This window comes from Cetorhinus maximus, unplaced genomic scaffold, assembly GCF_964194155.1.
Source record: "Cetorhinus maximus unplaced genomic scaffold, sCetMax3.hap1.1 HAP1_SCAFFOLD_4388, whole genome shotgun sequence".
NCBI classification, from domain to species: domain Eukaryota; kingdom Metazoa; phylum Chordata; class Chondrichthyes; order Lamniformes; family Cetorhinidae; genus Cetorhinus; species Cetorhinus maximus.
The window spans coordinates 5001-16283 of record NW_027600292.1 but is presented as its reverse complement, the minus strand read 5'-3'; the positions used below and the strand labels follow the sequence as shown (position 1 = coordinate 16283).

Sequence of the window (11283 nt, the reverse complement as noted above, 5' to 3'; positions counted from 1 at the left end):
GAAAAATACACATTATATAAAATCAGCAGCAAATCTGTTGGAGGGGAGGGCGAGGGGATGGCGAGGGGAGGGCGAGGGAGGGCGAGGGCGAGGGGAGGGCGAGGGGAGGGCGAGGGGAGGGCGAGGGGAGGGCGAGGGGAGGGCGAGGGGAGGGCGAGGGGAGGGCGAGGGGAGGGCAAGGGGAGGGCGAGGGGAGGGCGAGGGGAGGGGAAGTGGAGGGGAGGGGAAGGGGAGGGGAGGGGAAGGGGAGGGGAGGGGAGGGGAGGGGAAGGGGAGGGGAGGGGAGGGGAAGGGGAGGGGAAGGGGAGGGCGAGGGGACGGGAGTGCGAGGGGAGGGGAGGGCGAGGGGAGGGCGAGAGGAGGGCGAGGGGAGGGGAGGGCGAGGGGAGGAGGAGGGCGAGGGGAGGGGAGGGCGAGGGAGGGGGAGGGCGAGGGGAGGGGGAGGGCGAGGGGAGGGGGAGGGGAGGGCGAGGGGAGGGGAGGGCGAGGGGAGGGGAGGGCGAGGGGAGGGGAGGGCGAGGGGAGGGGAGGGCGAGGGGAGGGGAGGGCGAGGGGAGGGGAGGGCGAGGGGTGGGGAGGGCGAGGGGTGGGGAGGGCGAGGGGTGGGGAGGGCGAGGGGTGGGGAGGGCGAGGGGTGGGGAGGGCGAGGGGAGGGGAGGGCAAGGGGAGGGGAGGGCGAGGGGAGGGCGAGGGGAGGGCGAGGGGAGGGCGAGGGCGAGGGGAGGGGAGGGCGAGTGGAGGGGAGGGCGAGGGAGGGCGAGGGGAGGGCGAGGGGAGGGCGAGGGCGAGGGGAGGGCGAGGGGAGGGTGAGGGGAGGGGAGGGCGAGGGGAGGGCGATGGGAGGGCGAGGGGAGGGTGAGGGGAGGGCCTGTTCACTCACTGTCACAATGATGTAAAAGCCCCAGATTCCTGATGTGAGATGAAGGACAATGAGTTGACCCGACTCGTTCAATTTGCTGTGTTTGATCTTTGACAGATGAAGGCGTTTGTTTAATTTCTGAAACATAAATAGCAGAATATTGTTTCTTCCCTAAATCCAGAACGTGTCGGGTAGAGTCAATCTATACTCAGTCCAAAATTTATTTACAGAGTTCAATTCTACAAGTATAAAACTCCGAACTCCATCCCAGAGTTTCCATCCGTCTCTTTCCATGTGCTCAAATGAAACTTCTATTAATGTCCTCAACTTGAATATAATTAAATACAATTGAGATACAATTAACAAATATCACCTATCCCTATTAGCCCGTCTGAATTATTCAGCCTCCCCTGTCCCTCTCCCCTCCCCCTATCCCCCCCACCACCTCTCCCGACTCTCCTCCCTCTCCACATCATTCTCCTTTCTTATTATCCTCAATTCCCCTTTCCCACCCCTTGTTCCACCTCCCTCCCCTTCATACCCACTTCCCAGTTACTTACATCAAGTGCGTATTCCTGGATCACAGCGTGCAGGATAATAGTGATACAGGCATAGAACAAGATGGTGACCATGTCACTGGTCCCGTAGAGGTAATAAACAACATCCCCATCTGAGAGAGAGAGAGAGAGAGAGAGAGAGAAGGTTGGAAACGAGCAATTACTCAGAACTCTCAAGAATTTCTCGGCTCTTTCCTGTCATAAAGTACACCCTACCCCATCCGTGGAACACAGACCCCATCCTTCTCCACCTTGATAACCTTCTCCCCATCCATTCCTGAACACCTCCGAATCTCCAAATCAGTCCTCCATACCTCCCCGCCTATTTTAACCTCCTATCGTAGCTCACCTATATATTAGAGGGCTGGTTGTTAACATGCTATTCAAGAAAGGGTGTAGGGACATTCCTAGTAACTACAGACCTGTCAGTTTAACCTCAATAGTGGGTAAGATTTTAGAAACAAGAATCAAGGAAAAAGTCAACAAGCACTTGGAGAGATTGGAGTGAAGTTAAAGAGAACCAGCATGGATTTGTAAACGGTGGATTTGTAAAAGGTGGAGTTGGTGCAGAGGGTGGATTTGGTGCAGAGGGTGAAGCAGAGGCTAAATAATTTAAACTGAGAGGTCAAATACATCAATAATCAGAATAATGAAATAAAAACAGAAACTACTGCAAATAACCAGCAGATTTGGCAGCACCTGGAGAGAGAAACAGAGTTAATGTTTTGAGTTGAATATGACTTCTTCAGAGCTGAAGGAAGGTAGAAATGGGATAGGTTTATGCTGTCAAAAGGGAGGAGGAGCGAGGAGAAAGGTCAAAAGGGAAGGTCAGGAATAGGGTAGAGGGCAGGAGAGAAGGAATGACAAAGATGTCATGGAACAAAAGGCAAAAGGAGTGAGAAGGTTGTAACAAAGAGACAAAGCATTTGTCCAGAATAATGACCAACTCTGTCCAAAAACAAAAACATGAAAAACAAGATTCAGACTGGTACATGGCAAAAAAAACAGAATCAAAATGGAGGAGAGAGTTCATGGTCTGAAGTTGTTGAACTCAATATTCAGCCCGGAAGGCTGTAAAGTGCCTAGTCGGAAGATGAGGTGCTGTTCCTCCAGTTTACGTTGAGCTTCACTGGAACAATGCAGCAAGCCAAGGACGGACATGTGGGCATGAGAGCAGGGTGGAGTGTTGAAATGGCAAGCGACAGGGAGATCTGGGTCATGCTTGCGAACAGACCGAAGGTGTTCTGCAAAGCAGTCACCCAGTCTGCGTTTGGTCTCTCCAATGTAGAGGAAACCGCATTGGGAGCAGCGAATGCAGTAGACTAAATTGAGGGAAGTGCAAGTGAAATGCTGCTTCACTTGAAAGGAGTGTTTGGGCCCTTGGACGGTGAGGAGAGGGGAAGTAAAGGGGCAGGTGTTGCACCTTCTGCGGTTGCATGAGAAGGTGCCGTGGGAGGGGGTTGAGGTTTTGGGGGTGATGGAGGAATGGACCAGGGTGTCCCGGAGGGAACGATCCTTGCGAAATGCCGCCGGGGGGGTGAAGGGAAGATGTGTTTGGTGGTGGCATCATGCTGGAGTTGGCGGAAATGGCAGAGGATGATCCTTTGAATGTGGAGGCTGATGAGGTGATAAGTGAGGACAAGGGGGACCCTATCATGTTTCTGGGAGGGAGAGGAAGGTGTGAGGGCGGATGTGCGGGAGATGGGCCAGACACGGTTGAGGGCCCTGTCAAATACAATTGGGGGGGGGAAACCTCGGTTAAGGAAGAAGGAAGACATGTCAGAGGAACTGTTTTTGAAAGTGGCATCATCAGAACAGATGCGACGGAGGCGAAGGAACTGAGAGAATGGGATGGAGTCCTTACAGGAAGCGGGGTGTGAGAAGCTGTAGTCGAGGTAGATGTGGGAGTCGGTAGGCTTGTAATGGATATTGGTGGACAGTCTATCACCAGAAATTGAGACAGAGAGGTTGAGGAAGAGGAGTGTTGGGGATGGACCATGTTCCTATGACCATTTGAAGATGAGAGAAGGTCAGAATTGTGAATTACAGCTTGGGTGATAAAATTAAACTGAATTAAATAGCGGATAGCAACATTAAAGGATCCGAATTCCATTACATTTTTTAAAAAACTGTTTGTATAAGATAAAGGATAAACTGTTAGAGGATAGTAAAATAAAGAATTTAATAAACAAAAATCAAGACTAATTTATTCCAAATGAAACTGAAGTCAGGTTAAATCCACCTATGAAATACAATCTAGATGAAGTAATTCTATTATTTCTAGCATTAAATGACACCCGATAATGAAATCAATAAACATGAGAAATGGCCTTAGAGAGATTGCGCATTGGAAGGAGAATTTGGGAGTTATTGGGCAGTGAGATCAGAGTTGGAGAATTCATAAGTTTTGAGCCAGACTTAGTTAATAAGAACAGCAAGTGAACACAAAAAAAGATATAATTGGGTTAGCAGTTCAGAGAAGGTTCACTCGACTCATTCCTGGGATGAAGGGCTTATCCTATGAAGAAAGTTTGAACAGGTTGGGCTATACCCATTGGGGTTTAGGAGAGTGAGAGGTGATCTTATTGAAACATACAAGATCCTGAGGGAAGTTGATAGGGTGGATAGGATCTGGAATGCACTGTCTGAGTGTGTGGTGGAGACAGGGTCAATCGAGTGGTTAGGATCTGGAATGCACTGTCTGAGAGTGTAGTGGAGACAGGGTCAATCGAGTGGTTAGGGTCTGGAATGCACTGTCTGAGAGTGTAGTGGAGACAGGGTCAATCGAGTGGTTAGGGTCTGGAACGCACTGCCTGAGAGTGTGGGGGAGACAGGATCAATCAGGGTTTGAGTGTAAGCACCTTAAGAGAGAGGATGTGTGGGGCTATGGGGGAAGGGCAGGAGGAGTGGTACTAGCTAAACTGTTTTTGCTGTAATGCAGCACAGGGAGTGCAGCATGTCTGCTTCTTACTGTAAAACATTCCATGATTCTATCCCCTGGAATTTAGAATTTGGTGAAAATTTTCAAGATATTATGGGAATAAGACCATAAGACATAGGAGCAGAAATTAGGCCATTCGGCCCATCGAGTCTGCTCCGCCATTCAATCATGGCTGATAAGTTTCTCAACCCCATTCTCCCGCCTTCTCCCCGTAACCTTTGATCCCCTTACCAATCAAGAACCTATCTATCTTGGTCTTAAATACACTCAATGACCTGGCCTCTACAGCCTTCTGTGGCAACAAATTCCATAGATTCACCACTCTCTGGCTAAAGAAGTTTCTCCTCATCTCTGTTCTAAAAGGTCTACCCTTTACTCTGAGTTGTGCCCTTGGGTCCTAGTCTCTCCTACTAATGGAAACATCTTCCCCACGTCCACTCTATCCAGGCCTTTCAGTATTCTGTAAGTTTCAATCAGGTCCCCGCCTCATCCTTCTAAACTCCATCGAGTATAGACCCAGAGTCCTCAAACATTCCTCATATGTTAAGCCTTTCATTCCTGGGATCATTCTCGTGAACCTTCTCTGGACCCTCTCCAGGGCCAGCACATCCTTCCTGAGATACGGGGCCCAAAATTGCTCACAATATTCTAAATGTGGTCTGACCAGAGCCTTATAAAGCCTCAGCAGCACATCCCTGCTTTTATATTCTAGTCCTCTCGAAATAAATGCCAACATTGCATTTGCCTTCCTAACTACCGACTCAACCTGCAAGTTAACCTTAAGAGAATCCTGGACTAGGACTCCCAAGTCCCTTTGCACTCCAGATTTCTGAATTCTCTCCCCATTTAGAAAATAGTCTATGCCTCTATTCTTCCTACCAAAGTGCATGACCTCACACTACCCCACGTTGTATTCCATCTGCCACTTCTTTGCCCATTCTCCTAACCTGTCCAAATCCTTCTGCAGCCTCCCCACCTCCTCAATACTACCTGTCCCTCCACCTATCTTTGTATCATCTGCAAACTTAGCCAGGATGCCCCCAGTTCCTTCATCTAGATCATTAATGTATAAAGTGAAAAGTTGTGGTCCCAACACTGACCCCTGCGGAACTCCACTAGTCACCGGCCGCCATCCTGAGAAGGACCCCCTTATCCCCACTCTCTGTCTCCTGCCAGACAGCCAATCTTCTATCCATGCTGCATGAATGGATAACTTCTCCCCATCTCTGCAGGTTGGGCAGTCTAGGACTAGAAGGAATAGTCTCAAGCAGGCTCAAGGGCCGAATGGTCTACTCCTGTTCCTATTTCTTATGTTCACATGTCTAAATATCAGAGGTAGATCTTTTTGGAATGAAATTGGGGAACACTTCTACACATAAAAGAGGTAGAAGTGTGGAAGTCTCTCCCAGAAGGAGCCAAGGCAGCTTGGTGGATGTAGAATGCCGATCAGCCCTGGTAGGAATGGCTGAATAGGTGAGACAGCTTCAATGGCCTCCTCCCCTTCTTTTGTTACCCTACCATGGGCTCCACTCACCCATTTCAGAAGATAAGAAATGGAGCAGCAGTAGGTCACATGGCCCTGGAGCCAGATCCACCATTCGATACGATCATGGCTGACCTCCCACCTCAGTTCCATTTCCTCATTCCTAGAGTCCCCTGGAGTCCAAAATCTATCGACCTCGGTCTTGAATATACTCAACAACTGAGCATCCACAAAGATTCAAAATCATCCAAGTAAAGGAATTTCTCCTCATCGCAATCCTCTCAGCGCTCACTCTCCAATCAGGGAAACAGCCTCCCAGCATCTAACACAAAGGCTGGATGGAGAGGACTTTGCATAACCAGCATCCAACCAGAGGATGTAAAATATTGGCAGAGAAAACCTGCTGCTGAAGTTAGTCTCAGGAGCATTTCAAACATTTGTAAAACTATGAACAAATGCAATCAGTTTATGACCATGCTCATAATCAGCAGATTTGTTTAAAGAACCTTCTTTCTCAGCAGCAAAAATTCACCAGTTTTCAGCTGAGCTGACGATTTATAACTTAGAAATTCCCACGTTAGTCATTTTGGGAAACCATTAGGAGTGGTTAGAAATCCCTGCAGGTAGGTTCTGGTTAAACATTCGCTGATACTTCCAAAGGGAATCAATCTAACAGTGGACTACATGAATTTGCTTTGTGTAACTTTCTTGGCTCCAACCCCATCCACCCTATGTGTCCATCTCAGTGGTCAGTTTGGATGTCAGTTTCTGACTTGTTACCTGCAGTTGTCGTGCTGATGTTGTTCTGGGGGGAAATAAACATGAATGCTGTCTTTGCTGTAACCTAGGAGACAAAACCAGTTGGAAATAAGTCCAAAATTAATGACCACAACTTCATCAACACAGCTGGCATCATTACTGAACCACAGCGCAACATCAACCATTCTACCCTCATCCACCCTCTCTGTTACTTCATGAAAAAACTCAAATTCATCAAACATTTTTTTCCCATTCATACAAGCTGCTGGCTGGGCCAGCATTTATTACCCTTCCTAATTGCCCTTGAGAAGGTGGTGGTGAGCTGCCTTCTTGAACTGCTACAGTCCATGTGGTGTAGGGACACCCACAGTGCTGTTAGGGAGGGAGTTCCAGGATTGTGACCCAGCGACAGTGAAGGAACGGTGATATATTTCCAAGTCAGGATGGTGAGTGGCTTGGAGGGGAACTTCCAGGTGGTGGTCATGGGTTTGGAAGGTGCTGTTGAAGGAGCTTTGGTGAGTTCCTGCAGTGCATCTTGTAGATGGTACACACTGCTGCTACTGTGCGTCAGTGGTGGGGAGTGTGAATGTTTGTGGATGTGATGCCAATCAAGTGGGCTGCTTTGTCCTGGATGGTGTTAACCTTCTTGGGTGTTGTGGGAGCTGCCAAGCAAGTGGGGAGTATTCCATCACACTCCTGACTTGTGCCTTGTAGATAGTGGACAGGCTTTGGGGAGCCAGGAGGTGAGTTACTCACCACAGGATTCCCAGCCTCTGACCTGCTCTTGTAGCCACAGTATTTATATGGCTGGTCCAGTTCAGTTTCTGGTCCATTGTAACCCCCAGGATGTTAATGGTGGGGGATTCAGCGAATGGTAAAGATAATTTACCTTTAACAAACCCATAACTGTCATTCATTGATCAGCTGATACTTTTCCAAATGCCAATTAATTTTGTCCTGAATTCTTATCTCTAAAAGATAGGCACCAATAAAGTTAAGAAAAGTCTGAAGTTTTGGTAGGAAGAATGAAAGAAGCAATCTGAGCTAAGGGTACAATTTTAAAAGGGGTGTCGGACCAGAGAGACCTGATGGTGTTTGTACTCAAACCTTTCAAGATGCCAAGTTGAGAAAGCAGCTAAAAACCTGGGTTCCTTGGCTTTATTAATCGAGAAAGAGTACAAATCAAGGAGGTTATGCTAAAGTTGTATAAAACACCAGTTAGGCATCAACTGGAGAATTCTGTCCAATTTTAGCACTAATATTTCAGGAAGGTGAAGAGAGATTGGAGATGATGCAGAGGAAATTTACTGGAATGGTTCCAGGGACAAAGGACTTCAGTTAAGTGGAGAGACTGGAAAATCTGGGATTGTTCTGTTTGGAGCAGAGATAGTTAAGGGGAGATTTAATCAATGCTTCTAAAATCATGAAGGGTTTTAAGAGAGTAAATAAGGAGAAACGGTTTCCAGGAGCAGGAGGGTCTGTAACCAGAGGGACACAGACTGAAGAGAATCAGCAATAAATCCAAAGGTGACATAAGGAGAACTTATTTACTCAGTGAGTTGTCGTGATCTGGAGTACACTCCAGTGGAAGCAGATTCAGTGATAACTTTCAAAAAAGAATTGGATAAACATTTGCCGGCCAATAGGGAGAGAGCACAGGTGTGGATTAATTTGGAAGAACTGGTACAGGATGAAGAGGAAAACCAGCTTTACCAGACCACAGTGAGAAAAGAAACCCCTAGACAGGGAATTCACTCTAACTCCTGTCCCCTCACTTTTGTCTCCATTTTGTTCTCCCTCCTGCTCATCCATTCTCCTTCCTATGTGCTCCCTCTCACTATTGTGTTTTCTCTCTCTCTGGTCTCTCTCCCCCCCTCCCACATCCTCCATTTATTTTCACCCACTCTGTTCTACCCGAGTTCCTCTCTCCTGGTCTTTGTCTCTGTATTTGCCCTCTTCTCTCTACATTTCCGCTCTCTGCTCTCTTCCTGTGCTCACTCTCTCTCCGCTCTCTTCCTATGTTTTCTCTCTCTGCTCTCTCTCCTCTCTCTTCCCATGCCCTCTCCCTCTCTCTGCTCTCTTCCTGTGCTCTCTCCGCCCCTCTCTGCTCTCTTCCTGTGCTCTCTCCCCCCCTCTCTGCTCTCTTCCTGTGCTCTCTCCCCCCCTCTCTGCTCTCTTCCTGTGCTCTCGCTCCCCCCTCTCTGCTCTCTTCCTGTGCTCTCGCTCCCCCCCTCTCTGCTCTCTTCCTGTGCTCTCCTCCCCTCTCCCCCCTCTCTGCTCTCTTCCTGTGCTCTCCCCCCCTCTCCCCCCTCTCTGCTCCCTTCCTGTGCTCTCGCTCCCCCCCTCTCTGCTCTCTTCCTGTGCTCTCGCTCCCCTCTCTCTGCTCTCTTCCTGTGCTCTCGCTCACCCCTCTCTGCTCTCTTCCTGTGCTCTCACTCTCCCCCTCTCTGCTCTCTTCCTGTGCTCTCGCTCCCCTCTCTCTGCTCTCTTCCTGTGCTCTCTCTCCCCCTCTCTGCTCTCTTCCTGTGCTCTCCCCCCTCTCTCTGCTCTCTTCCTGTGCTCTCCCCCCCTCTCTCTGCTCTCTTCCTGTGCTCTCGCTCCCCCCTCTCTGCTCTCTTCCTGTGCTCTCACTCTCCCCCTCTCTGCTCTCTTCCTGTGCTCTCCCCCCCTCTCCCCCCTCTCTGCTCTCTTCCTGTGCTCTCCCCCCTCTCTGCTCTCTTCCTGTGCTCTCCCCCCCTCTCTGCTCTCTTCCTGTGCTCTCACTCTCCCCCTCTCCCCCCTCTCTGCTCTCTTCCTGTGCTCTCCCCCCCTCTCTGCCTCTCTTCCTGTGCTCTCGCTCCCCCCTCTCTGCTCTCTTCCTGTGCTCTCGCTCCCCCCTCTCTGCTCTCTTCCTGTGCTCTCCCCCCTCTCTGCTCTCTTCCTGTGCTCTCCCCCCCTCTCCCCCCTCTCTGCTCTCTTCCTGTGCTCTCCCCCCCCTCTCCCCCTCTCTGCTCTCTTCCTGTGCTCTCCCCCCCCTCTCCCCCCTCTCTGCTCTCTTCCTGTGCTCTCCCCCCCCCTCTCCCCCTCTCTGCTCTCTTCCTGTGCTCTCACTCCCCCCTCTCTGCTCTCTTCCTGTGCTCTCACTCCCCCCCTCTCTGCTCTCTTCCTGTGCTCTCGCTCCCCCCCTCTCTGCTCTCTTCCTGTGCTCTCCCCCCCCCTCTCCCCCCTCTCTGCTCTCTTCCTGTGCTCTCACTCCCCCCTCTCTGCTCTCTTCCTGTGCTCTCGCTCCCCCCCTCTCTGCTCTCTTCCTGTGCTCTCACTCCCCCTCTCTGCTCTCTTCCTGTGCTCTCCCCCCTCTCTGCTCTCTTCCTGTGCTCTCGCTCCCCCTCTCTGCTCTCTTCCTGTGCTCTCACTCTCCCCCTCTCCCCCCTCTCTGCTCTCTTCCTGTGCTCTCCCCCCTCTCTGCTCTCTTCCTGTGCTCTCCCCCCCTCTCTGCTCTCTTCCTGTGCTCTCACTCTCCCCCTCTCCCCCCTCTCTGCTCTCTTCCTGTGCTCTCCCCCCTCTCTGCTCTCTTCCTGTGCTCTCTCTCCCCCTCTCTGCTCTCTTCCTGTGCTCTCCCCCCTCTCTCTGCTCTCTTCCTGTGCTCTCCCCCCTCTCTCTGCTCTCTTCCTGTGCTCTCGCTCCCCCTCTCTGCTCTCTTCCTGTGCTCTCCCCCCTCTCTCTGCTCTCTTCCTGTGCTCTCCCCCCTCTCTCTGCTCTCTTCCTGTGCTCTCTCTCCCCCTCTCTGCTCTCTTCCTGTGCTCTCCCCCCTCTCTCTGCTCTCTTCCTGTGCTCTCCCCCCCTCTCTCTGCTCTCTTCCTGTGCTCTCTCTCCCCTCTCTGCTCTCTTCCTGTGCTCTCCCCCCTCTCTCTGCTCTCTTCCTGTGCTCTCCCCCCCTCTCTCTGCTCTCTTCCTGTGCTCTCTCTCCCCCTCTCTGCTCTCTTCCTGTGCTCTCCCCCCTCTCTCTGCTCTCTTCCTGTGCTCTCCCCCCCCTCTCTGCTCTCTTCCTGTGCTCTCACTCTCCCCCTCTCTGCTCTCTTCCTGTGCTCTCCCCCCTCTCCCCCCTCTCTGCTCTCTTCCTGTGCTCTCCCCCCTCTCTGCTCTCTTCCTGTGCTCTCCCCCCTCTCTGCTCTCTTCCTGTGCTCTCACTCTCCCCCTCTCTGCTCTCTTCCTGTGCTCTCGCTCCCCCCCTCTCTGCTCTCTTCCTGTGCTCTCGCTCCCCCCTCTCTGCTCTCTTCCTGTGCTCTCCCCCCTCTCTGCTCTCTTCCTGTGCTCTCCCCCCCTCTCCCCCCTCTCTGCTCTCTTCCTGTGCTCTCCCCCCCCCTCTCCCCCCTCTCTGCTCTCTTCCTGTGCTCTCCCCCCCCCTCTCCCCCCTCTCTGCTCTCTTCCTGTGCTCTCACTCCCCCCCTCTCTGCTCTCTTCCTGTGCTCTCACTCCCCCCCTCTCTGCTCTCTTCCTGTGCTCTCGCTCCCCCCTCTCTGCTCTCTTCCTGTGCTCTCCCCCCCCCTCTCCCCCCTCTCTGCTCTCTTCCTGTGCTCTCACTCCCCCCTCTCTGCTCTCTTCCTGTGCTCTCGCTCCCCCCTCTCTGCTCTCTTCCTGTGCTCTCGCTCCCCCCTCTCTGCTCTCTTCCTGTGCTCTCCCCCCCTCTCTGCTCTCTTCCTGTGCT

At 51.6% G+C, this 11283-nt stretch overlaps 1 long non-coding RNA gene across 1 annotated transcript; it reads right to left on the bottom strand.

Annotated features, from left to right (window-relative positions):
• Positions 1 to 879: 879 nt before the first annotated feature.
• On the bottom strand, positions 880 to 6686 carry LOC144678483 (uncharacterized). Its single transcript, XR_013576109.1, has 3 exons — positions 6621 to 6686; positions 1420 to 1529; positions 880 to 997 (listed from the first exon to the last, which is right to left on the bottom strand). It is a non-coding gene; the product is annotated as an uncharacterized LOC144678483 (long non-coding RNA).
• Between the last annotated feature and the right edge of the window lie 4597 nt (positions 6687 to 11283).